The sequence below is a fragment of the Pristiophorus japonicus genome, unplaced genomic scaffold (assembly GCF_044704955.1).
Source record: "Pristiophorus japonicus isolate sPriJap1 unplaced genomic scaffold, sPriJap1.hap1 HAP1_SCAFFOLD_93, whole genome shotgun sequence".
Classification (NCBI taxonomy): domain Eukaryota; kingdom Metazoa; phylum Chordata; class Chondrichthyes; family Pristiophoridae; genus Pristiophorus; species Pristiophorus japonicus.
The window spans coordinates 1,460,126-1,486,567 of record NW_027254857.1 but is presented as its reverse complement, the minus strand read 5'-3'; positions in this window follow the sequence as shown (position 1 = coordinate 1,486,567).

The window sequence follows — 26,442 nt, the reverse complement described above, 5'->3', positions numbered from 1 at the left end:
GTAGGAGAGCTTGGGGGAGAAGGAGAGCTTGGGGGAGTAGGAGAACTTGGCAGAGTCGGATAGCTTGGAGGAGTAAGACAGCTTGGGGGTCTCAGAGAGCTTGGGGGAGTAAGAGATCTTGGGGGAATACGAGAGCTTGGGGGAGTAGGAGAGCTTGGTGGAGTAGGGGAGCTTGGGGGCGTAGGAGAACTTGGGGTATTCGGGGAGCTTGGGGGTGTCGGAGAAATTGGCACTGTAGGAGAGCTTGGGAGAGTAAGAGAGCTTGGGGAGTAAGAGAGCTTGGGGGAGTAAGAGAGCTTGGGAAGTAAGAGAGCTTTGGGGAGTAAGAGAGCTTGGGGGAGTGGGAGAACTTGGGGGAGTAGGAGAGCTTGGGGGAGTAGGAGATCTTGGGGGAGTAGCAGATTTTGGGGTGTAGGAGATCTTGGGGGAGTAGGAGAGTTTGGGGGAGTAGGAGAGCTTGGGGGTGTAGAAGAGCTTGGGGGAGTAGGACAGCTTGGGTGAGTAGGAGAGCTTTGGGGAGTAGGGGAGATTGTGGGAGTAGGAGAGCTTGGGGGAGAAGGAGAGCTTGGGCGATTAGAAGAGCATGGGGGAGTCAGAGAGCCTTGGGCAGTAGGAGAGCTCTGGGAAGTAGGAGATCTTGGGGGAGTAGGAGAGCTTGGGCGAGTAGGAGAGCTTGGGGGAGTAAGAGAGCTTGGTGGAGTAAGAGAGCTTGGGGAGTAAGAGAGCTTGGGGGAGTAAGAGAGCTTGGGGGAGTGGGAGAGCTTGGGGGAGTAGGAGAGCTTGGGGGAGTAGGAGAGCTTGGTGGAGTAGGAGAGCTTGGGGGAGTAGGAGAGCCTGGGAGAGTAGGAGAGCTTGGGGGAGTAGGAGATCTTGGGGGAGTAGGAGATCTTGGGGAAGTAGGAGAGTTTGGGGGAATAGCAGAGCTTGGGGGAGTAGGAAAGCTTGCGTGAGTAAGAGAGCTTGGGGGAGTAAGAGAGCTTGGGGGTGTAAGAGAGCTTGTGGGAATAGGAGTGCTTGTGGTAGTAAGAGAGCTTGGGCGAGTAGGAGAGCTTGGGGGAGTAAGAGAGCTTAGGGGAGTAAGAGAGCTTGGGGGAGCAGTAGAGCTTGGGGGAGTAGGAGAACTTTGCAGAGTAGGAGAGCTTGGAGGAGTAAGAAAGCTTGGGGGTGTAAGAGAGCTTGGGGGAGTAAGAGAGCTTGGGGGAATACGAGAGCTTGGGGGAGTAGGAGAGTTTGGGGGAGTAGGGGAGCTTGGGAGAGTAGGAGTACTTGGGCGATTCGGGGAGCTTGGGGGAGTAGGAGAACTTGGCACAGTAGGAGAGCTTGGGGGAGTAAGAGAGCTTGGGGGAGTAGGAGAGCTTGGAGGAGTAAGACAGCTTGGGGGTGTAAGAGAGCTTGGGGTAGTAAGAGAGCTTGGGGTAATACGAGAGCTTGGGGGAGTAGGAGAGCTTGGGGGAGTAGGGGAGCTTGGGGGAGTAGGAGTACTTGGGGGATTCGGGGAGCTTGGGGGAGTAGGAGAACTTGGCACAGTAGGTGAGCTTGGGGGAGTAAGAGAGATTTGGGGAGTAAGAGAGCTTGGGGGAGTGGGAGAGCTTGGGTGAGTAGGAGAGCTTGGGGGTGTAGGAGAGCTTGGGAGAGTAGGAGAGCTTGGGGGAGTAGGAGATCTTGGGGGAGTAGGGGATCTTGGGGGAGTAGGAGAGTTTGGGGGAGTAGGAGAGCTTGGGGGAGTAGGAGAGCTTGGGGGAGTAGGAGAGCTTGGGGGAGTAGGACAGCTTGGGAGAGTGGGAGAGCTTTGGGGAGTAGGGGAGCTTGTGGGAGTAGGAGAGCTTGGAGGAGTAAGAGAGCTTGGGGGATTAGGAGAGCTTGGGGGAGTCAGAGAGCCTGGGGCCGTAGCAGATCTCTGGGGAGTAGGAGATCTTGGGGGAGTAGGAGAGCTTGGGCGAGTAGGAGAGCTTGGGGGAGTAAGAGAGCTTGGTGGAGAAAGAGAGCTTGGGGAGTAAGAGAGCTTGGGGGAGTAAGAGAGCTTGGGGGAGTAGGAGAGCTTGGGGGAGTAGGAGAGCTTGGGCGAGTAGGGGAGCTTGGGGGAGTAGGAGAGCTTGGGGGAGTCGGAGAGCTTTGGAGAGTAGGAGAGCTTGGGGGAGTAGGAGATCTTGGGGGAGTGGGAGAGTTTGGGTGAGTAGGAGAGCTTGGGGGAGTACGAGAGCTTGGGGGAGTAAGAGAGCTTGGGAAGTAAGAGAGCTTGGGGGAGTAGGAGAGCTTGGGGGAGTAGGAGATCTTGGGGGAGTAGGAGATCTTGGGGGAGTAGGAGAGCTTGGGCGAGTAGGAGAGCTTGGGGGAGTAAGGGAGCTTGGTGGAGTAAGAGAGCTTGGGAAGTAAGAGAGCTTGGGGGAGTAAGAGAGCTTGGGGGAGTGGGAGAGCTTGGTGGAGTAGGAGAGCTTGGGGGAGTAGGAGCGCTTGGGGGAGTAGGAGAGCTTGGGGGAGTAGGAGAGCTTGGTGGAGTAGGAGAGCTTGGGGGAGTAGGAGAGCCTGGGAGAGTAGGAGAGCTTGGGGGAGTAGGAGATCTTGGGGGAGTAGGAGATCTTGGGGAAGTAGGAGAGTTTGGGGGAATAGCAGAGCTTGGGGGAGTAGGAAAGCTTGCGTGAGTAAGAGAGCTTGGGGGAGTAAGAGAGCTTGGGGGTGTAAGAGAGCTTGTGGGAATAGGAGTGCTTGTGGTAGTAAGAGAGCTTGGGCGAGTAGGAGAGCTTGGGGGAGTAAGAGAGCTTAGGGGAGTAAGAGAGCTTGGGGGAGCAGTAGAGCTTGGGGGAGTAGGAGAACTTTGCAGAGTAGGAGAGCTTGGAGGAGTAAGAAAGCTTGGGGGTGTAAGAGAGCTTGGGGGAGTAAGAGAGCTTGGGGGAATACGAGAGCTTGGGGGAGTAGGAGAGTTTGGGGGAGTAGGGGAGCTTGGGAGAGTAGGAGTACTTGGGCGATTCGGGGAGCTTGGGGGAGTAGGAGAACTTGGCACAGTAGGAGAGCTTGGGGGAGTAAGAGAGCTTGGGGGAGTAAGAGCGCTTGGGGGAGTAAGAGAGCTTGGGAAGTAAGAGAGATTTGGGGAGTAAAAGAGCTTGGGGGAGTGGGAGAGCTTGGGGGAGTAGGAGAGCTTGGGGGAGTAGGAGCGCTTGGAGGAGTAAGAGAGCTTGGGGGAGTAGGAGAGCTTGGGGGAGCAGGAGAGATTGGGGGAGTAGGATAGCTTGGGAGAGTAGGAGAGCTTGGGGTAGTAGGCGATCTTGGGGGAGTAGGAGATCTTGGGGGAGCAGGAGAGTTTGGGGGAGTACGAGAGCTTGGGGGAGTAGGAGAGCTTGGGGGAGTCGGAGAGCTTGGGGGAGTAGGACAGCTTGGGAGAGTAGGAGAGCTTTGGGGAGTAGGGGAGCTTGTGGGAGTAGGAGAGCTTGGGGGAGTAGGAGAGCTTGGGGGATTAGGAGAGCTTGCGGGAGTCAGAGAGCCTGGGGCCGTAGCAGATCTCTGGGGAGTAGGAGATCTTGGGGGAGTAGTAGAGCTTGGGCGATTAGGAGATGTTGGGGGAGTAAGAGAACTTGGTGGAGTAAGAGAGCTTGGGGAGTAAGAGAGCTGGGTGGAGTAAGAGAGCTTGGGGGAGTAGGAGAGCTTGGGCGAGTAGGAGAGCTTGGGGGAGTAGGAGAGCTTGGGGGAGTAGGAGAGCATGGGAGAGTAGGAGAGCTTGGGGGAGTAGGAGATCTTGGGGGAGTAGGAGAGTTTGGGTGAGTAGGAGAGCTTGGGGGTGTAGGGGAGCTTGGGGGTGCAGGAGAAATTGGGGAATCGGGGAACTTGGGGAAGTAGGAGAACTTGGCACAGTAGGAGAGCTTGGGGGAGTAAGAGAGCTTGGGGGAGTAAGAGAGCTTGGCGGAGTGAGAGAGCTTGGGGCAGTAAGAGAGCTTGGGGGAGTAAGAGAGCTTGGGGGAGTAAGAGAGCTTGGGGCAGTAGGAGATCTTTGGGGAGTAGGAGATCTTGGAGGAGTAGGAGAGCTTGGGCGAGTAGGAGAGCTTGGGGGAGTAAGACAGCTTGGTGGAGTAAGAGAGCTTGGAAAGTAAGAGAGCTTGGGGGATTAAGAGAGCTTGGGGGAGTGGGAGAGCTTGGGGGAGTAGGTGAGCTTGGGGGAGTAGGAGCGCTTGGGGGAGTAGGTGAGCTTGGGGGAGTAGGAGAGCTTGGTGGAGTAGGAGAGCTTGGGGGAGTAGGAGAGCCTGGGAGAGTAGGAGAGCTTGGGGGAGTAGGAGATCTTGAGGGAGTAGGAGATCTTGGGGGAGTAGTAGAGTTTGGGGGAATAGGAGAGCTTGGGGGAGTAGGAAAGCTTCTGTGAGTAAGAGAGCTTGGGGGAGTAAGAGAGCTTGGGGGTGTAAGAGAGCTTGTGGGAGTAGGAATGCTTGTGGTAGTAAGAGAACTTGGGCGTGTAGGAGAGCTTGGGGGAGTAAGAGAGCTTAGGGGAGTAAGAGAGCTTGGGGGAGCAGTAGAGCTTGTGGGAGTAGGAGAGCTTGGGGCAGTATTATCGCTTGGCGGAGTAGGAGAGCTTGGGGGAGAAGGAGAGCTTGGGGGAGTAGGAGAACTTTGCAGAGTAGGAGAGCTTGGAGGATTAAGATAGCTTGGGGGTGTAAGAGAGCTTGGGGGAGTAAGAGAGTTGGGGGAATACGAGAGCTTGGGGGAGTAGGGGAGCTTGCGGGAGTAGGAGTACTTGGGGGATTCGGGGAGCTTGGGTGAGTAGGAGAACTTGGCACAGTAGGAGAGCTTGGGGGAGTAAGAGAGCTTGGGGGAGTAAGAGAGCTTGGGGGAGTAAGAGAACTTGGGAAGTAAGAGAGATTTGGGGAGTTAAAGAGCTTGGGGGAGTGGGAGAGCTTGGGGGAGTAGGAGAGCTTGGGGGAGTAGGAGCGCTTGTAGAAGTAGGAGAGCTTGGGGGAGTAGGAGAGATTGGGGGAGTAGGAGAGATTGGGGGAGTAGGAGAGCTTGGGGGAGTAGGAGATCTTGGGGGAGGAGGAGAGTTTGGGGGAGTAGGAGAGCTTGGGGGAGTAGGAGAGCTTGGGGGAGTCGGAGAGATTGGGGGAGTAGGACAGCTTGGGAGAGTAGGAGAGCTTTGGGGAGTAGGGGAGCTTGTGGGAGTAGGAGAGCTTGGGGGAGTAGTAGAGCTTGGGGGATTAGGAGAGCTTGGGGGAGTCAGAGAGCCTGGGTCCGTAGCAGATCTCTGGGGAGTAGGAGATCTTGGGGGAGTAGGAGAGCTTGGGCGAGTAGGAGATGTTGGGGGAGTAAGAGAACTTGGTGGAGTAAGAGAGCTTGGGGAGTAAGAGAGCTTGGGGGAGTAAGAGAGCTTGGGGGAGTAGGACAGCTTGGGGGAGTAGGAGAGCTTGGGGGAGTAGGAGAGCTTGAGGGAGTAGGAGAGCTTGGGGCAGTAGGAGAGCTTGGGGCAGTAGGAGCGCTTGGGGGAGGAGGAGAGCTTGGGGGAGAAGCAGAGCTTTTGGGAGTAGGAGAACATGGCAGAGTAGGAGAGCTTGGAGGAGTAAGAGAACTTGGGGGAGTAAGAGAGCTTGGGGGAGTAAGAGAGCTTGGGGGAATACGAGAGCTTGGGGGAGAAGGAGAGATTGGGGGAGTTGGGGAGCTTGGGGGAGTAGGAGAAACTGGGGGATTCGGGGAACTTGGGGGAGTAGGAGAACTTGGCACAGTAGGAGAGCTTGGGGGAGTAAGAGATCTTGGGGGAGTAAGAGAGCTTGGTGGAGTAAGAGAGCTTGGGAAGTAAGATAGCTTGGGGGAGTAAGAGAGCTTGGGGGAGTGGGAGAGCTTGGGGGAGTAGGAGAGCTTGGGGGAGTAGGAGAGCTTGGTGGAGTAGGAGAGCTTGGGGGAGTAGGAGAGCATGGGAGAGTAGGAGTGCTTGGGGGAGTAGGAGATCTTGGGGGAGTAGGAGACTGTGGGAGCAGGAGAACTTGGCAGAGTAGGAGAGCTTGGGGGAGGAAGAGAGCTTGGGGGAGTAAGAGAGCTTGGGGGAGTAAGATAGCTTGGGGGAGTAGGAGAGCTTGGGGAACAGGTGAGCTTGTGGGAATAGGAGAGCTTGGGGGAGTACGAGCGCTTGCGGGTGTAGGAGAGCTTGGGCGAGTAGGAGAGCTTGGGGGAGTAAGAGAGCTTAGGGGAGTAGGAGAGCTTGGGGGAGCAGTAGAGCTTGGGGGAGTAGGAGAGCTTGAGGCCGTAGTAGCGCTTGGGGGAGTAGGAGAGCTTGGGGGAGTAGGAGAGCTTGAGGGAGTAGTAGAAAGTGGCAGAGTAGGAGAGCTTGGAGGAGTAAGAGAGCTTGGGGGTGTAAGAGAGCTTGGGGGAGTAAGAGAGCCTGGGGGAATACGAGAGCTTGGGGGAGTAGGAGAGCTTGGGGGAGTAGGGGAGCTTGGGGGCGTAGGAGAATTTGGGTTTTCGGGGAGCTTGGGGGTGTAGGAGAACTTGGCACAGTAGGAGAGCTTGGGGGAGTAAGAGAGCTTGGGGGAGTAAGAGAGCTTGGGGGAGTAAGAGAGCTTGGGAAGTAAGAGAGCTTTGGGGAGTAAGAGAGCTTGGGGGAGTGGGAGAGCTTGGTGGAGTAGGAGAGCTTGGAGGAGTAGGAGAACTTGTAGGAGTAGGAGAGCTTGGGGGAGTAGGAGAGTTTGGGAGAGTAGGAGAGCTTGGGGGAGTAGGAGATGTTGGGGTGTAGGAGATCTTGGGGGAGTAGGAGAGTTTGGGGGAGTAGGAGAGCTTGGGGGTGTAGGAGAGCTTGGGGGAGTAGGACAGCTTGGGTGAGTAGGAGAGCTTTGGGGAGTAGGGGAGCTTGTGGGAGTAGGAGAGCTTGGGGGAGAAAGAGAGCTTGGGCGATTAGGAGAGCATGGGGGAGTCAGAGAGCCTTGGGCAGTAGGAGAGCTCTGGGAAGTAGGAGATCTTGGGGGAGTAGGAGAGCTTGGGCGAGTAGGAGATCTTGGGGGAGTAAGAGAGCTTGGTGGAGTAAGAGAGCTTGGGGAGTAAGAGACCTTAGGGGAGTAAGAGAGCTTGGGGTTGTAGGAGTGATTGGGGGAGTAGGAGAACTTGGCAGAGTAGGAGAGCTTGGAGGAGTAGGAGAGCTTGGGGGAGTAAGAGAGCTTGGTGGAGAAAAAGAGCTTGGGGAGTAAGAGAGCTTGGGGGAGTAAGAGAGCTGGGGGGAGTAGGAGAGCTTGGGGGAGTAGGAGAGCTTGGGCGAGTAGGGGAGCTTGGGGGAGTAGGAGAGCTTGGGGGAGTCGGAGAGCTTTGGAGAGTAGGAGAGCTTAGGGGAGTAGGAGATCTTGGGGGAGTAGGAGAGTTTGGGTGAGTAGGAGAGCTTGGGGGAGTAGGAGAGCTTGGGGGAGTAAGAGAGCTTGGGAAGTAAGAGAGCTTGGGGGAGTAAGAGAGCTTGGGGGAGTGGGAGAGCTTGGGGGAGTAGGAGAGCTTGGGGGAGTAGGAGCGCTTGGGGGAGTAGGAGAGCTTGGGGGAGTAGGAGAGCTTGGTGGAGTCGGAGAGCTTGGGGGAGGAGGAGAGCCTGGGAGAGTAGGAGAGCTTGGGGGAGTAGGAGATCTTGGGGGAGTAGGAGATCTTGGAGGAGTAGGAGAGTTTGGGGGAATAGCAGAGCTTGGGGGAGTAGGAAAGCTTGCGTGAGTAAGAGAGCTTGGGGGAGTAAGAGAGCTTGGGGGTGTAAGAGAGCTTGTGGGAGTAGGAGTGCTTGTGGTAGTAAGAGAGCTTGGGCGAGTAGGAGAGCTTGGGGGAGTAAGAGAGCTTAGGGGAGTAAGAGAGCTTGGCGGAGCAGTAGAGCTTGGGGGAGTAGGAGAACTTTGCAGAGTAGGAGAGCTTGGAGGAGTAAGAAAGCTTGGGGGTATAAGAGAGCTTGGGGGAGTAAGAGAGCTTGGGGGAATACGAGAGCTTGGGGGAGTAGGAGAGTTTGGGGGAGTAGGGGAGCTTGGGGGAGTAGGTGTACTTGGGCGATTCGGGGAGCTTGGGGGATTAGGAGAACTTGGCACAGTAGGAGAGCTTGGGGGAGTAAGAGAGCTTGGGGGAGTAAGAGAGCTTGGGGGAGTAAGAGAGCTTGAGAAGTAAGAGAGATTTGGGGAGTAAGAGAGCTTGGGGGAGTGGGAGAGCTTGGGGGAGTAGGAGAGCTTGGGGGAGTAGGAGCGCTTGGAGGAGTAGGAGAGTTTGGGCGAGTAGGAGAGCTTGGGGGAGTAAGAGAGCTTAGGGGAGTAAGAGAGCTTGGGGGAGTAGGAGAGCTTGGGGAACAGGTGAGCTTGTGGGAATAGGAGAGCTTGGGGGAGTAGGAGAGCTTGAGGCCGTAGTAGCGCTTGGGGGAGTAGGAGAGCTTGGGGGAGTAGGAGAGCTTGAGGGAGTAGTAGAACGTGGCAGAGTAGGAGAGCTTGGAGGAGTAAGAGAGCTTGGGGGTGTAAGAGAGCTTGGGGGAGTAAGAGAGCTTGGGGGAATACGAGAGCTTGGGGGAGTAGGAGAGCTTGGGGGAGTAGGGGAGCTTGGGGGCGTAGGAGAATTTGGGTTTTCGGGGAGCTTGGGGGTGTAGGAGAACTTGGCACAGTAGGAGAGCTTGGGGGAGTAAGAGAGCTTGGGGGAGTAAGAGAGCTTGGGAAGTAAGAGAGCTTTGGGGAGTAAGAGAGCTTGGGGGAGTGGGAGAGCTTGGGGGAGTAGGAGAGCTTGTAGGAGTAGGAGCGCTTGTCGGAGTAGGAGAGCTTGGGGGAGTAGGAGAGCTTGGGAGAGTAGGAGAGCTTGGGGGAGTAGAAGATGTTGGTGTGTAGAGATCGTGGGGGAGTTGGAGAGTTTGGGGGAGTAGGAGAGCTTGGGGGTGTAGGAGAGCTTGGGGGAGTAGGACTGCTTGGGTGAGTAGGAGAGCTTGGGCGATTAGGAGAGCATGGGGGAGTCAGAGAGCCTTGGGCAGTAGGAGAGCTCTGCGAAGTAGGAGATCTTGGGGGAGTAGGAGAGCTTGGGCGAGTGGGAGATCTTGGGGGAGTAAGAGAGCTTGGTGGAGTAAGAGAGATTGGGGAGTAAGAGACCTTAGGGGAGTAAGAGAGCTTTGGGGAGTGGGAGAGCTTGGGGGAGTAGGAGAGCTTGGAGGAGTCGGAGAGCTTGGGGTTGTAGGAGTGATTGGGGGAGTAGGAGAACTTGGCAGAGTAGGAGAGCTTGGAGGAGTAAGATAGATTGGGGGTGTAAGAGAGCTTGGGGGAGTAAGAGAGATTGGGGGAATACGAGAGCTTGGGGGAGTAGGAGAGCTTGGGGGAGTAGGGGAGCTTGGGGGAGTAGGAGTACTTGGGGGATTCGGGGAGCTTGGGGGAATAGGAGGGCTTGGGGGATTAGGAGAGCTTGGGGGAGTAGGAGGGCTTGGGGGAGTAGGAGAGCTTGGGAGATTAGGAGAGCTTGGCGGAGTGGTAGCACTTGGGGCTGGAGGAGAGCTTAGGGGAGTAGGATAGCTTGGGGGAGTAAGAGAGCTTGGGGGAGTAAGAGAGCTTGACGGTATAAGAGAGCTTGGGGGAGTAGGATTGCTTGTGGGAGTAAGAGAGCTTGGGCGAGTAGGAGAGCTTGGGGGAGTAAGAGAGCATAAGGGAGTAAGAGATCTTGGGGGAGCAGTAGAGCTTGGGGGAGTAGGAGAGCTTGGGGCAGTATTATCGCTTGGCGGAGTAGGAGAGCTTGGGGGAGAAGGAGAGCTTGGGGGAGAAGGAGAGATTGGGGGAGTCAGAGAGCCTGGGGCCGTGGCAGATCTCTGGGGAGTAGGAGATCTTGGGGGAGTAAGAGAGCTTGGTGGAGTAAGAGAGCTTGGGGAGTAAGAGAGATTGGGGGAGTAAGAAAGCTTGGGGGAGTAGGAGAGCTTGGGGGAGTAGGAGAGCTTGGGCGAGTAGGAGAGCTTGGGGGAGTAGGAGAGCTTGGGGGAGTAGGAGAGCTTGGGAGAGTAGGAGAGCTTGGGGGAGTAGGAGATCTTGGGGGAGTAGGAGAGTTTGGGTGAGTTGGAGAGCTTGGGGGAGTAGGAGATCTTGGGGGAGTAGGAGAGCTTGAGGGTATAAGAGAGCTTGGGGGAGTAGGATTGCTTGTGGGAGTAAGAGAGCTTGGGCGAGTAGGAGAGCTTGGGGGAGTAAGAGAGCATAAGGGAGTAAGAGATCTTGGGGGAGCAGTAGAGCTTGGGGGAGTAGGAGAGCTTGGGGCAGTATTATCGCTTGGCGGAGCAGGAGAGCTTGGGGGAGAAGGAGAGTTGGGGGAGTAGGAGAACTTGGCAGAGTCGGAGAGCTTGGAGGAGTAAGACAGCTTGGGGGTCTCAGAGAGTTTGGGGGAGTAAGAGATCTTGGGGGAATACGAGAGCTTGGGGGAGTAGGAGAGCTTGGTGGAGTAGGGGAGCTTGGGGGCGTAGGAGAACTTGGGGTATTCGGGGAGCTTGGGGGTGTCGGAGAAATTGGCACTGTAGGAGAGCTTGGGGGAGTAAGAGAGCTTGGGGGAGTAAGAGAGCTTGGGGGAGTAAGAGAGCTTGGGAAGTAAGAGAGCTTTGACGAGTAAGCGAGCTTGGGGGAGTGGGAGAACTTGGGGGAGTAGGAGAGCTTGGGGGAGTAGGAGAGCTTGGGGGAGTAGCAGATTTTGGGGTGTAGGAGATCTTGGGGGAGTAGGAGAGTTTGGGGGAGCAGGAGAGCTTGGGGGTGTAGAAGAGCTTGGGGGAGTAGGACAGCTTGGGTGAGTAGGAGAGCTTTGGGGAGTAGGGGAGATTGTGGGAGTAGGAGAGCTTGGGGGAGTGGGAGAGCTTGGGCGATTAGGAGAGCATGGGGGAGTCAGAGAGCCTTGGGCAGTAGGAGAGCTCTGGGAAGTAGGAGATCTTGGGGGAGTAGGAGAGCTTGGGCGAGTAGGAGAGCTTGGGGGAGTAAGATAGCTTGGTGGAGTAAGAGAGCTTGGGGAGTAAGAGAGCTTGGGGAAGTAAGAGAGCTTGGGGGAGTGGGAGAGCTTGGGGGAGTAGGAGAGCTTGGGGGAGTCAGAGAGCTTGGGGTAGTAGGAGTGATTGGGGGAGTAGGAGAACTTGGCAGAGTAGGAGAGCTTGGAGGAGTAAGACAGCTTGGGGGTGTAAGAGAGCTTGGGGTAGTAAGAGAGCTTGGGGTAATACGAGAGCTTGGGGGAGTAGGAGAGCTTGGGGGAGTAGGGGAGCTTGGGGGAGTAGGAGTACTTGGGGGATTCGGGGAGCTTGGGGGAGTAGGAGAACTTGGCACAGTAGGAGAGCTTGGGGGAGTAAGAGAGATTTGGGGAGTAAGAGAGCTTGGGGGAGTGGGAGAGCTTGGGTGAGTAGGAGAGCTTGGGGGAGTAGGAGCGCTTGGAGGAGTAGGAGAGCTTGGGGGAGTAGAAGAGTTTGGGTGAGTAGGAGAGCTTGGGGGAGTAGGAGATCTTGGGGGAGTAGGAGAGCTTGGGGGAGTAGGAGAGCTTGGGAGAGTAGGAGAGCTTTGGGGAGTCGGAGAGCTTGTGGGAGTAGGACAGCTTGGGGGAGTAGGAGAGCTTGGGGTAGTAGGAGAGCTTGGGGGAGTAGGACAGCTTGGGGGAGCAGGAGAGCTTGGGGGAGTAGGATATCATGGGGGAATAGGAGGGCTTGGGGGATTAGGAGAGCTTGGAGGAGTAGGAGGGCTTGGGGGAGTAGGAGAGCTTGGGAGATTAGGAGAGCTTGGCGGAGTGGTAGAAATTGGGGCTGGAGGAGAGCGTAGGGGTGTAGGATAGCTTGGGGGAGTAAGAGAGCTTGGGGGAGTAAGAGAGCTTGAGGGTGCAAGAGAGCTTGGAGGAGTAGGATTGCTTGTGGGAGTAAGAGAGCTTGGGCGAGTAGGAGAGCTTGGGGGAGTAAGAGAGCTTTAGGGAGTAAGAGATCTTGGGGGAGCAGTAGAGCTTGGGGGAGTAGGAGAGCTTGGGGCAGTATTATCGCTTGGCGGAGTAGGAGAGCTTGGGGGAGAAGGAGAGCTTGGGGGAGTAGGAGAACTTGGCAGAGTCGGATAGCTTGGAGGAGTAAGACAGCTTGGGGGTCTCAGAGAGCTTGGGGGAGTAAGAGATCTTGGGGGAATACGAGAGCTTGGGGGAGTAGGAGAGCTTGGTGGAGTAGGGGAGCTTGGGGGCGTAGGAGAACTTGGGGTATTCGGGGAGCTTGGGGGTGTCGGAGAAATTGGCACTGTAGGAGAGCTTGGGAGAGTAAGAGAGCTTGGGGGAGTAAGAGAGCTTGGGGGAGTAAGAGAGCTTGGGAAGTAAGAGAGCTTTGGGGAGTAAGAGAGCTTGGGGGAGTGGGAGAACTTGGGGGAGTAGGAGAGCTTGGGGGAGTAGGAGAGCTTGGGGGAGTAGCAGATTTTGGGGTGTAGGAGATCTTGGGGGAGTAGGAGAGTTTGGGGGAGTAGGAGAGCTTGGGGGTGTAGAAGAGCTTGGGGGAGTAGGACAGCTTGGGTGAGTAGGAGAGCTTTGGGGAGTAGGGGAGATTGTGGGAGTAGGAGAGCTTGGGGGAGAAGGAGAGCTTGGGCGATTAGGAGAGCATGGGGGAGTCAGAGAGCCTTGGGCAGTAGGAGAGCTCTGGGAAGTAGGAGATCTTGGGGGAGTAGGAGAGCTTGGGCGAGTAGGAGAGCTTGGGGGAGTAAGAGAGCTTGGTGGAGTAAGAGAGCTTGGGGAGTAAGAGAGCTTGGGGGAGTAAGAGAGCTTGGGGGAGTGGGAGAGCTTGGGGGAGTAGGAGAGCTTGGGGGAGTCGGAGAGCTTGGGGTAGTAGGAGTGATTGGGGGAGTAGGAGAACTTGGCAGAGTAGGAGAGCTTGGAGGAGTAAGACAGCTTGGGGGTGTAAGAGAGCTTGGGGTAGTAAGAGAGCTTGGGGTAATACGAGAGCTTGGGGGAGTAGGAGAGCTTGGGGGAGTAGGGGAGCTTGGGGGAGTAGGAGTACTTGGGGGATTCGGGGAGCTTGGGGGAGTAGGAGAAATTGGCACAGTAGGAGAGCTTGGGGGAGTAAGAGAGATTTGGGGAGTAAGAGAGCTTGGGGGAGTGGGAGAGCTTGGGTGAGTAGGAGAGCTTGGGGGAGTAGAAGAGCTTGGGGGAGTAGGAGAGCTTGGGGGAGTAGGAGATCTTGGGGGAGTAGGAGAGCATGGTGGAGTAGGAGAGCTTGGGGGAGTAGGAAAGCTTGGGGGAGTTGGACAGCTTGGGAGAGTAGGAGAGCTTTGGGGAGTAGGGGATCTTGTGGGAGTAGGAGAGCTTGGGGGAGTAGGAGAGCTTGGGGGATTAGGAGAGCTTGGGGGAGTCAGAGAGCCTGGGGCCGTAGCAGATCTCTGGGGAGTAGGAGATCTTGGGGAGTAGGAGAGCTTGGGCGAGCAGGAGAGCTTGGGGGGAGTAAGAGAGCTTGGTGGAGTAAGAGAGCTTGGGGAGTAAGAGAGCTTGGTGGAGTAAGAGAGCTTGGAGGAGTAGGAGAGCTTGGGGGAGTAGGAGAGCTTGTGGGAGTCGGAGATCTTGGGAGAGTCGGAGAGCTTTGGGGAGTAGGAGAGATTGTGGGTGTAGGACAGCTTGGGGGAGTAGGAGAGCTTGGGGGAGTAGGAGAGCTTGCGGGAGTAGGAGAGCTTGGGGGAGTAGGACAGCTTGGGGGAGTAGGAGAGCTTGGGGGAGTAGGATATCTTGGGGGAATAGGAGGGCTTGGGGGATTAGGAGAGCTTGGGGGAGTAGGAGTGCTTGGGGGAGTAGGAGAGCTTGGAAGATTAGGAGAGCTTGGTGGAGTAGGAGAACGTGGGGCAGTAGGAGAGCTTAGGAGAGTAGGAGAGCTTGGGGGAGTAGGAGAGCTTGGGAGGTTAGGAGAGCTTGGGGGCGTATGAGAGCTTGGGGTGTATGAGAGTTTGGGGAAGTAGGCGAGCTTGGGAGAGTAGTAGAGCTTGTGGGAGTGGGAGAGCTTGGGCGAGTAGGAAGCTTGGGGGAGTAAGAGAGCTTGGGGGAGGAAGAGGGCTTGGGGGAGAAAGTGAGCTGGGGGAGTAAGAGAGCTTGGGGGAGTAGGAGAGCTTGGGGGAGTAGGAGAGCTTGGGGGAGTAGGAGAGTTTGTGGGAGTAGGAGAGCTTGGGGGATTCGCGGAGCCTGGGGGAGTAGGAGAACTTGGCAGAGTAGGAGAGCTTGGGGGAGGAAGAGAGCTTGGGGGAGTAAGAGAGCTTGGGGGAGTAAGATAGCCTGGGGGAGTAGGAGAGCTTGGGGAACAGGTGAGCTTGTGGGAATAGGAGAGCTTTGGGGAGTACGAGCGCTTGCGGGTGCAGGTTAGCTTGGGCGAGTAGGAGAGCTTGGGGGTGTAAGAGAGCTTAGGGGCGTAAGAGAGCTTAGGGGAGCAGTAGAGCTTGGTGGAGCAGGAGAGCTTGAGGCCGCAGTAGCGCTTGGGGGAGTAGGAGAGCTTGGGGGAGTAGGAGAGCTCGAGGGAGTAGTAGAACTTGGCAGAGTAGGAGAGCTTGGAGGAGTAAGAGAGCTTGGGGGTGTAAGAGAACTTGGGGGAGTCAGAGAGCTTGGGGGAATACGAGAGCTTGGGGGAGTAGGAGAGCTTGGGAGAGAAGGGGAGCTTGGGGGAGTAGGAGAACTTGGGAGATTCTTGGAGCTTGGGGGAGTAGTAGAACTTGGCACAGTTGGAGAGCTTGGGGGAGTAAGAGAGCTTGGGGGAGTATGAGAGCTTGGGGGAGTAAGAGAGCGTGGGGGAGTAGGAGAGCTTGGGGGAGAAGGAGAGCTTGGGGGAGAATGAGAGCAAGGGGAGAAGGAGAACAAGGGGGAGTAGGAGAGCTTGGGGGAGTAGGAGAGCTTGGGGGAGTAGTAGAGCTTGGGGGAGTTGGACAGCTTGGGAGAGTAGGAGAGCTTTGGGGAGTAGGGGATCTTGTGGGAGTAGGAGAGCTTGGGGGAGTAGGCGAGCTTGGGGGATTAGGAGAGCTTGGGGGAGTCAGAGAGCTTGGGGCCGTAGCAGATCTCTGGGGAGTAGGAGATCTTGGGGGAGGAGGAGAGCTTGGGCGAGTAGGAGAGCTTGGTGGAGTAAGAGAGCTTGGTGGAGTAAGAGAGCTTGGGGAGTAAGAGATCTTGGGGGAGTAAGAGAGCTTGGTTGAGTACGAGAGCTTGGGGGAGTAGGAGAGCTTGTGGGAGCAGGAGAGCTTGTGAGAGTAGGAGAGTTTTGGGAGTAGGAGAGCTTGTGGGAGTAGGACAGCTTGGGGGAGTAGGAGAGCTTGGGGGAGTAGGAGAGCTTGCGGGAGTAGGAGAGCTTGGGGGAGTAGGACAGCTTGGGGGAGTAGGAGAGCTTGACGGAGTAGGAGAACTTGGGGCAGTAGGAGAGCTTTGGGGAGTAGGAGAGCTTGGGGGAGTAGGAGAGCTTGGGGGAGTAGGAGAGCTTGGGGGTGTCGGAGAGCTTGGGTGATTGGAGAGCTTGGGAGGTTAGGAGAGCTTGGGGGCGTATGAGAGCTTGGGGGCGTATGAGAGCTTGGGGGAGTGTGAGAGCTTGGGGTGTATGAGAATTTGGGGAAGTAGGCGAGCTTGGGGGAGTAGGAGAGCTTGGGGGAGTAAGGGAGCTTGGGGGAGGAAGAAAGCTTGGGGAGAAAGAGAGCTTGGGGGAGTAAGAGAGCTTGGGGGAGTAGGAGAGCTTGGGGGAGTAGGAGAGCTTTGGGGAGTAGGGGAGCTTGTGGGAGTAGGAGAGCTTGGGGGAGAAAGAGAGCTTGGGCGATTAGGAGAGCATGGGGGAGTCAGAGAGCCTTGGGCAGTAGGAGAGCTCTGGGAAGTAGGAGATCTTGGGGGAGTAGGAGAGCTTGGGCGAGTAGGAGATCTTGGGGGAGTAAGAGAGCTTGGTGGAGTAAGAGAGCTTGGGGAGTAAGAGACCTTGGGGGAGTAAGGGAGCTTGGGGGAGTGGGAGAGCTTGCGGGAGTAGGAGAGCTTGGAGGAGTCGGAGAGCTTGGGGTTGTAGGAGTGATTGGGGGAGTAGGAGAACTTGGCAGAGTAGGAGAGCTTGGAGGAGTAAGATAGCTTGGGGGTGTAAGAGAGCTTGGTGGAGTAAGAGAGCTTGGGGAGTAAGAGATCTTGGGGGAGTAAGAGAGCTTGGTTGAGTACGAGAGCTTGGGGGAGTAGGAGAGCTTGTGGGAGCAGGAGAGCTTGTGAGAGTAGGAGAGTTTTGGGAGTAGGAGAGCTTGTGGGAGTAGGACAGCTTGGGGGAGTAGGAGAGCTTGGGGGAGTAGGAGAGCTTGCGGGAGTAGGAGAGCTTGGGGGAGTAGGACAGCTTGGGGGAGTAGGAGAGCTTGACGGAGTAGGAGAACTTGGGGCAGTAGGAGAGCTTTGGGGAGTAGGAGAGCTTGGGGGAGTAGGAGAGCTTGGGGGAGTAGGAGAGCTTGGGGGTGTCGGAGAGCTTGGGTGATTGGAGAGCTTGGGAGGTTAGGAGAGCTTGGGGGCGTATGAGAGCTTGGGGGCGTATGAGAGCTTGGGGGAGTGTGAGAGCTTGGGGTGTATGAGAATTTGGGGAAGTAGGCGAGCTTGGGGGAGTAGGAGAGCTTGGGGGAGTAAGGGAGCTTGGGGGAGGAAGAAAGCTTGGGGAGAAAGAGAGCTTGGGGGAGTAAGAGAGCTTGGGGGAGTAGGAGAGCTTGGGGGAGTAGGAGAGCTTTGGGGAGTAGGGGAGCTTGTGGGAGTAGGAGAGCTTGGGGGAGAAAGAGAGCTTGGGCGATTAGGAGAGCATGGGGGAGTCAGAGAGCCTTGGGCAGTAGGAGAGCTCTGGGAAGTAGGAGATCTTGGGGGAGTAGGAGAGCTTGGGCGAGTAGGAGATCTTGGGGGAGTAAGAGAGCTTGGTGGAGTAAGAGAGCTTGGGGAGTAAGAGACCTTGGGGGAGTAAGGGAGCTTGGGGGAGTGGGAGAGCTTGCGGGAGTAGGAGAGCTTGGAGGAGTCGGAGAGCTTGGGGTTGTAGGAGTGATTGGGGGAGTAGGAGAACTTGGCAGAGTAGGAGAGCTTGGAGGAGTAAGATAGCTTGGGGGTGTAAGAGAGCTTGGTGGAGTAAGAGAGCTTGGGGGAATACGAGAGCTTGGGGGAGTAGGAGAGCTTGGGGGAGTAGGGGAGCTTGGGGGAGTAGGAGTACTTGGGTCGTATGAGAGCTTCGGGGCGTATGAGAGCTTGGGGGAGTGTGAGAGCTTGGGGTGTATGAGAATTTGGGGAAGTAGGCGAGCTTGGGGGATTAGGAGAGCTTGGGGGTGTAAGAGAGCTTGGGGGAGGTAGAAAGCTTGGGGGAGAAAGAGAGCTTGGGGGAGTAAGAGAGCTTGGGGGAGTAGGAGAGCTTGGGGGAGTAGGAGAGCTTGGGGGAGTAGGAGAGTTTGGGGGAGTAGGAGTGCATGGGGGAGTCGCGGAGCCTGTGGGAGCAGGAGAACTTGGCAGAGTAGGAGAGCTTGGGGGAGGAAGAGAGCTTGGGGAGTAAGAGAGCTTGGGGGAGTAAGATAGCTTGGGGGAGTAGGAGAGCTTGGGGAACAGGTGAGCTTGTGGGAATAGGAGAGCTTGGGGGAGTACGAGCGCTTGCGGGTGTAGGAGAGCTTGGGCGAGTAGGAGAGCTTGGGGGAGTAAGAGAGCTTAGGGGAGTAAGAGAGCTTGGGGGAGTAGGAGAGCTTGGGGAACAGGTCAGCTTGTGGGAATAGGAGAGCTTGGGGGAGTAGGAGAGCTTGAGGCCGTAGTAGCGCTTGGGGGAGTAGGAGAGCTTGGGGGAGTAGGAGAGCTTGAGGGAGTAGTAGAACGTGGCAGAGTAGGAGAGCTTGGAGGAGTAAGAGAGCTTGGGGGTGTAAGAGAGCTTGGGGGAGTAAGAGAGCTTGGGGGAATACGAGAGCTTGGGGGAGTAGGAGAGCTTGGGGGAGTAGGGGAGCTTGGGGGCGTAGGAGAATTTGGGTTTTCGGGGAGCTTGGGGGTGTAGGAGAACTTGGCACAGTAGGAGAGCTTGGGGGAGTAAGAGAGCTTGGGGGAGTAAGAGAGCTTGGGAAGTAAGAGAGCTTTGGGGAGTAAGAGAGCTTGGGGGAGTGGGAGAGCTTGGGGGAGTAGGAGAGCTTGTAGGAGTAGGAGCGCTTGTCGGAGTAGGAGAGCTTGGGGGAGTAGGAGAGCTTGGGAGAGTAGGAGAGCTTGGGGGAGTAGGAGATGTTGGTGTGTAGAGATCGTGGGGGAGTTGGAGAGTTTGGGGGAGTAGGAGAGCTTGGGGGTGTAGGAGAGCTTGGGGGAGTAGGACTGCTTGGGTGAGTAGGAGAGCTTGGGCGATTAGGAGAGCATGGGGGAGTCAGAGAGCCTTGGGCAGTAGGAGAGCTCTGCGAAGTAGGAGATCTTGGGGGAGTAGGAGAGCTTGGGCGAGTGGGAGATCTTGGTGGAGTAAGAGAGCTTGGTGGAGTAAGAGAGATTGGGGAGTAAGAGACCTTAGGGGAGTAAGAGAGCTTGGGGGAGTGGGAGAGCTTGGGGGAGTAGGAGAGCTTGGAGGAGTCGGAGAGCTTGGGGTTGTAGGAGTGATTGGGGGAGTAGGAGAACTTGGCAGAGTAGGAGAGCTTGGAGGAGTAAGATAGATTGGGGGTGTAAGAGAGCTTGGGGGAGTAAGAGAGCTTGGGGGAATACGAGAGCTTGGGGGAGTAGGAGAGCTTGGGGGAGTAGGGGAGCTTGGGGGAGTAGGAGTACTTGGGGGATTCGGGGAGCTTGGGGGAATAGGAGGGCTTGGGGGATTAGGAGAGCTTGGGGGAGTAGGAGGGCTTGGGGGAGTAGGAGAGCTTGGGAGATTAGGAGAGCTTGGCGGAGTGGTAGAACTTGGGGCTGGAGGAGAGCTTAGGGGAGTAGGATAGCTTGGGGGAGTAAGAGAGCTTGGGGGAGTAAGAGAGCTTGACGGTATAAGAGAGCTTGGGGGAGTAGGATTGCTTGTGGGAGTAAGAGAGCTTGGGCGAGTAGGAGAGCTTGGGGGAGTAAGAGAGCATAAGGGAGTAAGAGATCTTGGGGGAGCAGTAGAGCTTGGGGGAGTAGGAGAGCTTGGGGCAGTATTATCGCTTGGCGGAGTAGGAGAGCTTGGGGGAGAAGGAGAGCTTGGGGGAGAAGGAGAGATTGGGGGAGTCAGAGAGCCTGGGGCCGTGGCAGATCTCTGGGGAGTAGGAGATCTTGGGGGAGTAAGAGAGCTTGGTGGAGTAAGAGAACTTGGGGAGTAAGAGAGATTGGGGGAGTAAGAAAGCTTGGGGGAGTAGGAGAGCTTGTGGGAGTAGGAGAGCTTGGGCGAGTAGGAGAGCTTGGGGGAGTAGGAGAGCTTGGGGGAGTAGGAGAGCTTGGGAGAGTAGGAGAGCTTGGGGGAGTAGGAGATCTTGGGGGAGTAGGAGAGTTTGGGTGAGTTGGAGAGCTTGGGGGAGTAGGAGATCTTGGGGGAGTAGGAGAGCTTGAGGGTATAAGAGAGCTTGGGGGAGTAGGATTGCTTGTGGGAGTAAGAGAGCTTGGGCGAGTAGGAGAGCTTGGGGGAGTAAGATTTGCACAAGGGAGTAAGAGATCTTGGGGGAGCAGTAGAGCTTGGGGGAGTAGGAGAGCTTGGGGCAGTATTATCGCTTGGCGGAGTAGGAGAGCTTGGGGGAGAAGGAGAGTTGGGGGAGTAAGAGAGCATAAGGGAGTAAGAGATCTTGGGGGAGCAGTAGAGCTTGGGGGAGTAGGAGAGCTTGGGGCAGTATTATCGCTTGGCGGAGTAGGAGAGCTTGGGGGAGAAGGAGAGTTGGGGGAGTAGGAGAACTTGGCAGAGTCGGAGAGCTTGGAGGAGTAAGACAGCTTGGGGGTCTCAGAGAGTTTGGGGGAGTAAGAGATCTTGGGGGAATACGAGAGCTTGGGGGAGTAGGAGAGCTTGGTGGAGTAGGGGAGCTTGGGGGCGTAGGAGAACTTGGGGTATTCGGGGAGCTTGGGGGTGTCGGAGAAATTGGCACTGTAGGAGAGCTTGGGGGAGTAAGAGAGCTTGGGGGAGTAAGAGAGCTTGGGGGAGTAAGAGAGCTTGGGAAGTAAGAGAGCTTTGACGAGTAAGAGAGCTTGGGGGAGTGGGAGAACTTGGGGGAGTAGGAGAGCTTGGGGGAGTAGGAGAGCTTGGGGGAGTAGCAGATTTTGGGGTGTAGGAGATCTTGGGGGAGTAGGAGAGTTTGGGGGAGCAGGAGAGCTTGGGGGTGTAGAAGAGCTTGGGGGAGTAGGACAGCTTGGGTGAGTAGGAGAGCTTTGGGGAGTAGGGGAGATTGTGGGAGTAGGAGAGCTTGGGGGAGAAGGAGAGCTTGGGCGATTAGGAGAGCATGGGGGAGTCAGAGAGCCTTGGGCAGTAGGAGAGCTCTGGGAAGTAGGAGATCTTGGGGGAGTAGGAGAGCTTGGGCGAGTAGGATAGCTTGGGGGAGTAAGATAGCTTGGTGGAGTAAGAGAGCTTGGGGAGTAAGAGAGCTTGGGGGAGTAAGAGAGCTTGGGGGAGTGGGAGAGCTTGGGGGAGTAGGAGAGCTTGGGGGAGTCGGAGAGCTTGGGGTAGTAGGAGTGATTGGGGGAGTAGGAGAACTTGGCAGAGTAGGAGAGCTTGGAGGAGTAAGACAGCTTGGGGGAGTAAGAGAGCTTGGGGTAGTAAGAGAGCTTGGGGTAATACGAGAGCTTGGGGGAGTAGGAGAGCTTGGGGGAGTAGGGGAGCTTGGGGGAGTAGGAGTACTTGGGGGATTCGGGGAGCTTGGGGGAGTAGGAGAACTTGGCACAGTAGGAGAGCTTGGGGGAGTAAGAGAGATTTGGGGAGTAAGAGAGCTTGGGGGAGTGGGAGAGCTTGGGTGAGTAGGAGAGCTTGGGGGAGTAGGAGCGCTTGGAGGAGTAGGAGAGCTTGGGGGAGTAGAAGAGTTTGGGTGAGTAGGAGAGCTTGGGGGAGTAGGAGATCTTGGGGGAGTAGGAGAGCTTGGGGGAGTAGGAGAGCTTGGGAGAGTAGGAGAGCTTTGGGGAGTCGGAGAGCTTGTGGGAGTAGGACAGCTTGGGGGAGTAGGAGAGCTTGGGGTAGTAGGAGAGCTTGGGGGAGTAGGACAGCTTGGGGGAGCAGGAGAGCTTGGGGGAGTAGGATATCATGGGGGAATAGGAGGGCTTGGGGGATTAGGAGAGCTTGGGGGAGTAGGAGGGCTTGGGGGAGTAGGAGAGCTTGGGAGATTAGGAGAGCTTGGCGGAGTGGTAGAACTTGGGGCTGGAGGAGAGCGTAGGGGTGTAGGATAGCTTGGGGGAGTAAGAGAGCTTGGGGGAGTAAGAGAGCTTGAGGGTGTAAGAGAGCTTGGAGGAGTAGGATTGCTTGTGGGAGTAAGAGAGCTTGGGCGAGTAGGAGAGCTTGGGGGAGTAAGAGAGCTTTAGGGAGTAAGAGATCTTGGGGGAGCAGTAGAGCTTGGGGGAGTAGGAGAGCTTGGGGCAGTATTATCGCTTGGCGGAGTAGGAGAGCTTGGGGGAGAAGGAGAGCTTGGGGGAGTAGGAGAACTTGGCAGAGTCGGATAGCTTGGAGGAGTAAGACAGCTTGGGGGTCTCAGAGAGCTTGGGGGAGTAAGAGATCTTGGGGGAATACGAGAGCTTGGGGGAGTAGGAGAGCTTGGTGGAGTAGGGGAGCTTGGGGGCGTAGGAGAACTTGGGGTATTCGGGGAGCTTGGGGGTGTCGGAGAAATTGGCACTGTAGGAGAGCTTGGGAGAGTAAGAGAGCTTGGGGGAGTAAGAGAGCTTGGGGGAGTAAGAGAGCTTGGGAAGTAAGAGAGCTTTGGGGAGTAAGAGAGCTTGGGGGAGTGGGAGAACTTGGGGGAGTAGGAGAGCTTGGGGGAGTAGGAGAGCTTGGGGGAGTAGCAGATTTTGGGGTGTAGGAGATCTTGGGGGAGTAGGAGAGTTTGGGGGAGTAGGAGAGCTTGGGGGTGTAGAAGAGCTTGGGGGAGTAGGACAGCTTGGGTGAGTAGGAGAGCTTTGGGGAGTAGGGGAGATTGTGGGAGTAGGAGAGCTTGGGGGAGAAGGAGAGCTTGGGCGATTAGAAGAGCATGGGGGAGTCAGAGAGCCTTGGGCAGTAGGAGAGCTCTGGGAAGTAGGAGATCTTGGGGGAGTAGGAGAGCTTGGGCGAGTAGGAGAGCTTGGGGGAGTAAGAGAGCTTGGTGGAGTAAGAGAGCTTGGGGAGTAAGAGAGCTTGGGGGAGTAAGAGAGCTTGGGGGAAAAAATTGATAGAAGTATAGAAATTGGATGTAGGAATGTATAAAATTAGAGATAGTATAAACAATTGAGATGAAGTAGAGAATTGAGATGTAAATTGAGAGAAGAAATTAGGAGAGAAATTTGAAAGAAAATTGTAGAAAATGGATAAGACAGCTTGGGGGTGGAGGTAAGCTTGGGGGAGTAGGAGAGCTTGGGGGAGTAGGGGAGCTTGGGGGAGTAGGAGTACTTGGGGGATTCGGGGAGCTTGGGGGAGTAGGAGAACTTGGCACAGTAGGTGAGCTTGGGGGAGTAAGAGAGATTTGGGGAGTAAGAGAGCTTGGGGGAGTGGGAGAGCTTGGGTGAGTAGGAGAGCTTGGGGGAGTAGAAGAGCTTGGGGGAGTAGGAGAGCTTGGGGGAGTAGGAGATCTTGGGGGAGTAGGAGAGCTTGGTGGAGTAGGAGAGCTTGGGGGAGTAGGAAAGCTTGGGGGAGTTGGACAGCTTGGGAGAGTAGGAGAGCTTTGGGGAGTAGGGGATCTTGTGGGAGTAGGAGAGCTTGGGGGAGTAGGAGAGCTTGGGGGATTAGGAGAGCTTGCGGGAGTCAGAGAGCCTGGGGCCGTAGCAGATCTCTGGGGAGTAGGAGATCTTGGGGAGTAGGAGAGCTTGGGCGAGCAGGAGAGCTTGGGGGGAGTAAGAGAGCTTGGTGGAGTAAGAGAGCTTGGGGAGTAAGAGAGCTTGGTGGAGTAAGAGAGCTTGGATGAGTAGGAGAGCTTGGGGGAGTAGGAGAGCTTGTGGGAGTCGGAGATCTTGGGAGAGTCGGAGAGCTTTGGGGAGTAGGAGAGATTGTGGGTGTAGGACAGCTTGGGGGAGTAGGAGAGCTTGGGGGAGTAGGAGAGCTTGCGGGAGTAGGAGAGCTTGGGGGAGTAGGACAGCTTGGGGGAGTAGGAGAGCTTGGGGGAGTAGGATATCTTGGGGGAGTAGGAGAGCTTGGAAGATTAGGAGAGCTTGGCGGAGTAGGAGAACGTGGGGCAGTAGGAGAGCTTAGGGGAGTAGGAGAGCTTGGGGGAGTAGGAGAGCTTGGGAGGTTAGGAGACCTTGGGGGCGTATGAGAGCTTGGGGTGTATGAGAGTTTGGGGAAGTAGGCGAGCTTGGGGGAGTAGTAGAGCTTGTGGGAGTGGGAGAGCTTGGGCGAGTAGGAGAGCTTGGGGGAGTAAGAGAGCTTGGGGGAGGAAGAAAGCTTGGGGGAGAAAGTGAGCTGGGGGAGTAAGAGAGCTTGGGGGAGTAGGAGAGATTGGGGGAGTAGGAGAGCTTGGGGGAGTAGGAGAGTTTGTGGGAGTAGGAGAGCTTGGGGGATTCGCGGAGCCTGGGGGAGTAGGAGAACTTGGCAGAGTAGGAGAGCTTGGGGGAGGAAGAGAGCTTGGGGGAGTAAGAGAGCTTGGGGGAGTAAGATAGCCTGGGGGAGTAGGAGAGCTTGGGGAACAGGTGAGCTTGTGGGAATAGGAGAGCTTTGGGGAGTACGAGCGCTTGCGGTTGCAGGTTAGCTTGGGCGAGTAGGAGAGCTTGGGGGTGTAAGAGAGCTTAGGGGCGTAAGAGAGCTTAGGGGAGCAGTAGAGCTTGGTGGAGCAGGAGAGCTTGAGGCCGCAGTAGCGCTTGGGGGAGTAGGAGAGCTTGGGGGAGTAGGAGAGCTCGAGGGAGTAGTAGAACTTGGCAGAGTAGGAGAGCTTGGAGGAGTAAGAGAGCTTGGGGGTGTAAGAGAACTTGGGGGAGTCAGAGAGCTTGGGGGAATACGAGAGCTTGGGGGAGTAGGAGAGCTTGGGAGAGAAGGGGAGCTTGGGGGAGTAGGAGAACTTGGGAGATTCTTGGAGCTTGGGGGAGTAGTAGAACTTGGCACAGTTGGAGAGCTTGGGGGAGTAAGAGAGCTTGGGGGAGTATGAGAGCTTGGGGGAGTAAGAGAGCGTGGGGGAGTAGGAGAGCTTGGGGGAGAAGGAGAGCTTGGGGGAGAATGAGAGCAAGGGGAGAAGGAGAACAAGGGGGAGTAGGAGAGCTTGGGGGAGTAGGAGAGCTTGGGGGAGTAGTAGAGCTTGGGGGAGTTGGACAGCTTGGGAGAGTAGGAGAGCTTTGGGGAGTAGGGGATCTTGTGGGAGTAGGAGAGCTTGGGGGAGTAGGCGAGCTTGGGGGATTAGGAGAGCTTGGGGGAGTCAGAGAGCTTGGGGCCGTAGCAGATCTCTGGGGAGTAGGAGATCTTGGGGGAGGAGGAGAGCTTGGGCGAGTAGGAGAGCTTGGGGGAGTAAGAGAGCTTGGTGGAGTAAGAGAGCTTGGGGAGTAAGAGATCTTGGGGGAGTAAGAGAGCTTGGTTGAGTACGAGAGCTTGGGGGAGTAGGAGAGCTTGTGGGAGCAGGAGAGCTTGTGAGAGTAGGAGAGCTTTTGGGAGTAGGAGAGCTTTTGGGAGTAGGACAGCTTGGGGGAGTAGGAGAGCTTGGTGGAGTAGGAGAGCTTGCGGGAGTAGGAGAGCTTGGGGGAGTAGGACAGCTTGGGGGAGTAGGAGAGCTTGGCGGAGTAGGAGAACTTGGGGCAGTAGGAGAGCTTTGGGGAGTAGGAGAGCTTGGGGGAGTAGGAGAGCTTGGGGGAGTAGGAGAGCTTGGGGGTGTCGGAGAGCTTGGGTGATTGGAGAGCTTGGGAGGTTAGGAGAGCTTGGGGGCGTATGAGAGCTTGGGGGCGTATGAGAGCTTGGGGGAGTGTGAGAGCTTGGGGTGTATGAGAATTTGGGGAAGTAGGCGAGCTTGGGGGAGTAGGAGAGCTTGGGGGAGTAAGAGAGCTTGGGGGAGGAAGAAAGCTTGGGGAGAAAGAGAGCTTGGGGGAGTAAGAGAGCATGGGGGAGTAGGAGAGCTTGGGGGAGTAGGAGAGCTTTGGGGAGTAGGGGAGCTTGTGGGAGTAGGAGAGCTTGGGGGAGAAAGAGAGCTTGGGCGATTAGGAGAGCATGGGGGAGTCAGAGAGCCTTGGGCAGTAGGAGAGCTCTGGGAAGTAGGAGATCTTGGGGGAGTAGGAGAGCTTGGGCGAGTAGGAGATCTTGGGGGAGTAAGAGAGCTTGGTGGAGTAAGAGAGCTTGGGGAGTAAGAGACCTTGGGGGAGTAAGAGAGCTTGGGGGAGTGGGAGAGCTTGCGGGAGTAGGAGAGCTTGGAGGAGTCGGAGAGCTTGGGGTTGTAGGAGTGATTGGGGGAGTAGGCGAACTTGGCAGAGTAGGAGAGCTTGGAGGAGTAAGATAGCTTGGGGGTGTAAGAGAGCTTGGTGGAGTAAGAGAGCTTGGGGGAATACGAGAGCTTGGGGGAGTAGGAGAGCTTGGGGGTGTAGGGGAGCTTGGGTGAGTAGGAGTACTTGGGGGCGTATGAGAGCTTCGGGGCGTATGAGAGCTTGGGGGAGTGTGAGAGCTTGGGGTGTATGAGAATTTGGGGAAGTAGGCGAGCTTGGGGGATTAGGAGAGCTTGGGGGAGTAGGAGAGCTTGGGGGAGTAGGAGAGCTTGGGGGAGTAGGAGAGTTTGGGGGAGTAGGAGTGCATGGGGGAGTCGCGGAGCCTGTGGGAGCAGGAGAACTTGGCAGAGTAGGAGAGCTTGGGGGAGGAAGAGAGCTTGGGGGAGTAAGAGAGCTTGGGGGAGTAAGATAGCTTGGGGGAGTAGGAGAGCTTGGGGAACAGGTGAGCTTGTGGGAATAGGAGAGCTTTTGGGAGTACGAGCGCTTGCGGGTGTAGGAGAGCTTGGGCGAGTAGGAGAGCTTGGGGGAGTAAGAAAGCTTAGGGGAGTAAGAGAGCTTGGGGGAGTAGGAGAGCTTGGGGAACAGGTGAGCTTGTGGGAATAGGAGAGCTTGGGGGAGTAGGAGAGCTTGAGGCCGTAGTAGCGCTTGGGGGAGTAGGAGAGCTTGGGGGAGTAGGAGAGCTTGAGGGAGTAGTAGAACGTGGCAGAGTAGGAGAGCTTGGAGGAGTAAGAGAGCTTGGGGGTGTAAGAGAGCTTGGGGGAGTAAGAGAGCTTGGGGGAATACGAGAGCTTGGGGGAGTAGGAGAGCTTGGGGGAGTAGGGGAGCTTGGGGGCGTAGGAGAATTTGGGTTTTCGGGGAGCTTGGGGGTGTAGGAGAACTTGGCACAGTAGGAGAGCTTGGGGGAGTAAGAGAGCTTGGGGGAGTAAGAGAGCTTGGGGGAGTAAGAGAGCTTGGGAAGTAAGAGAGCTTTGGGGAGTAAGAGAGCTTGGGGGAGTGGGAGAGCTTGGGGGAGTAGGCAGCTTGTAGGAGTAGGAGCGCTTGTCGGAGTAGGAGAGCTTGGGGGAGTAGGAGAGCTTGGGAGAGTAGGAGAGCTTGGGGGAG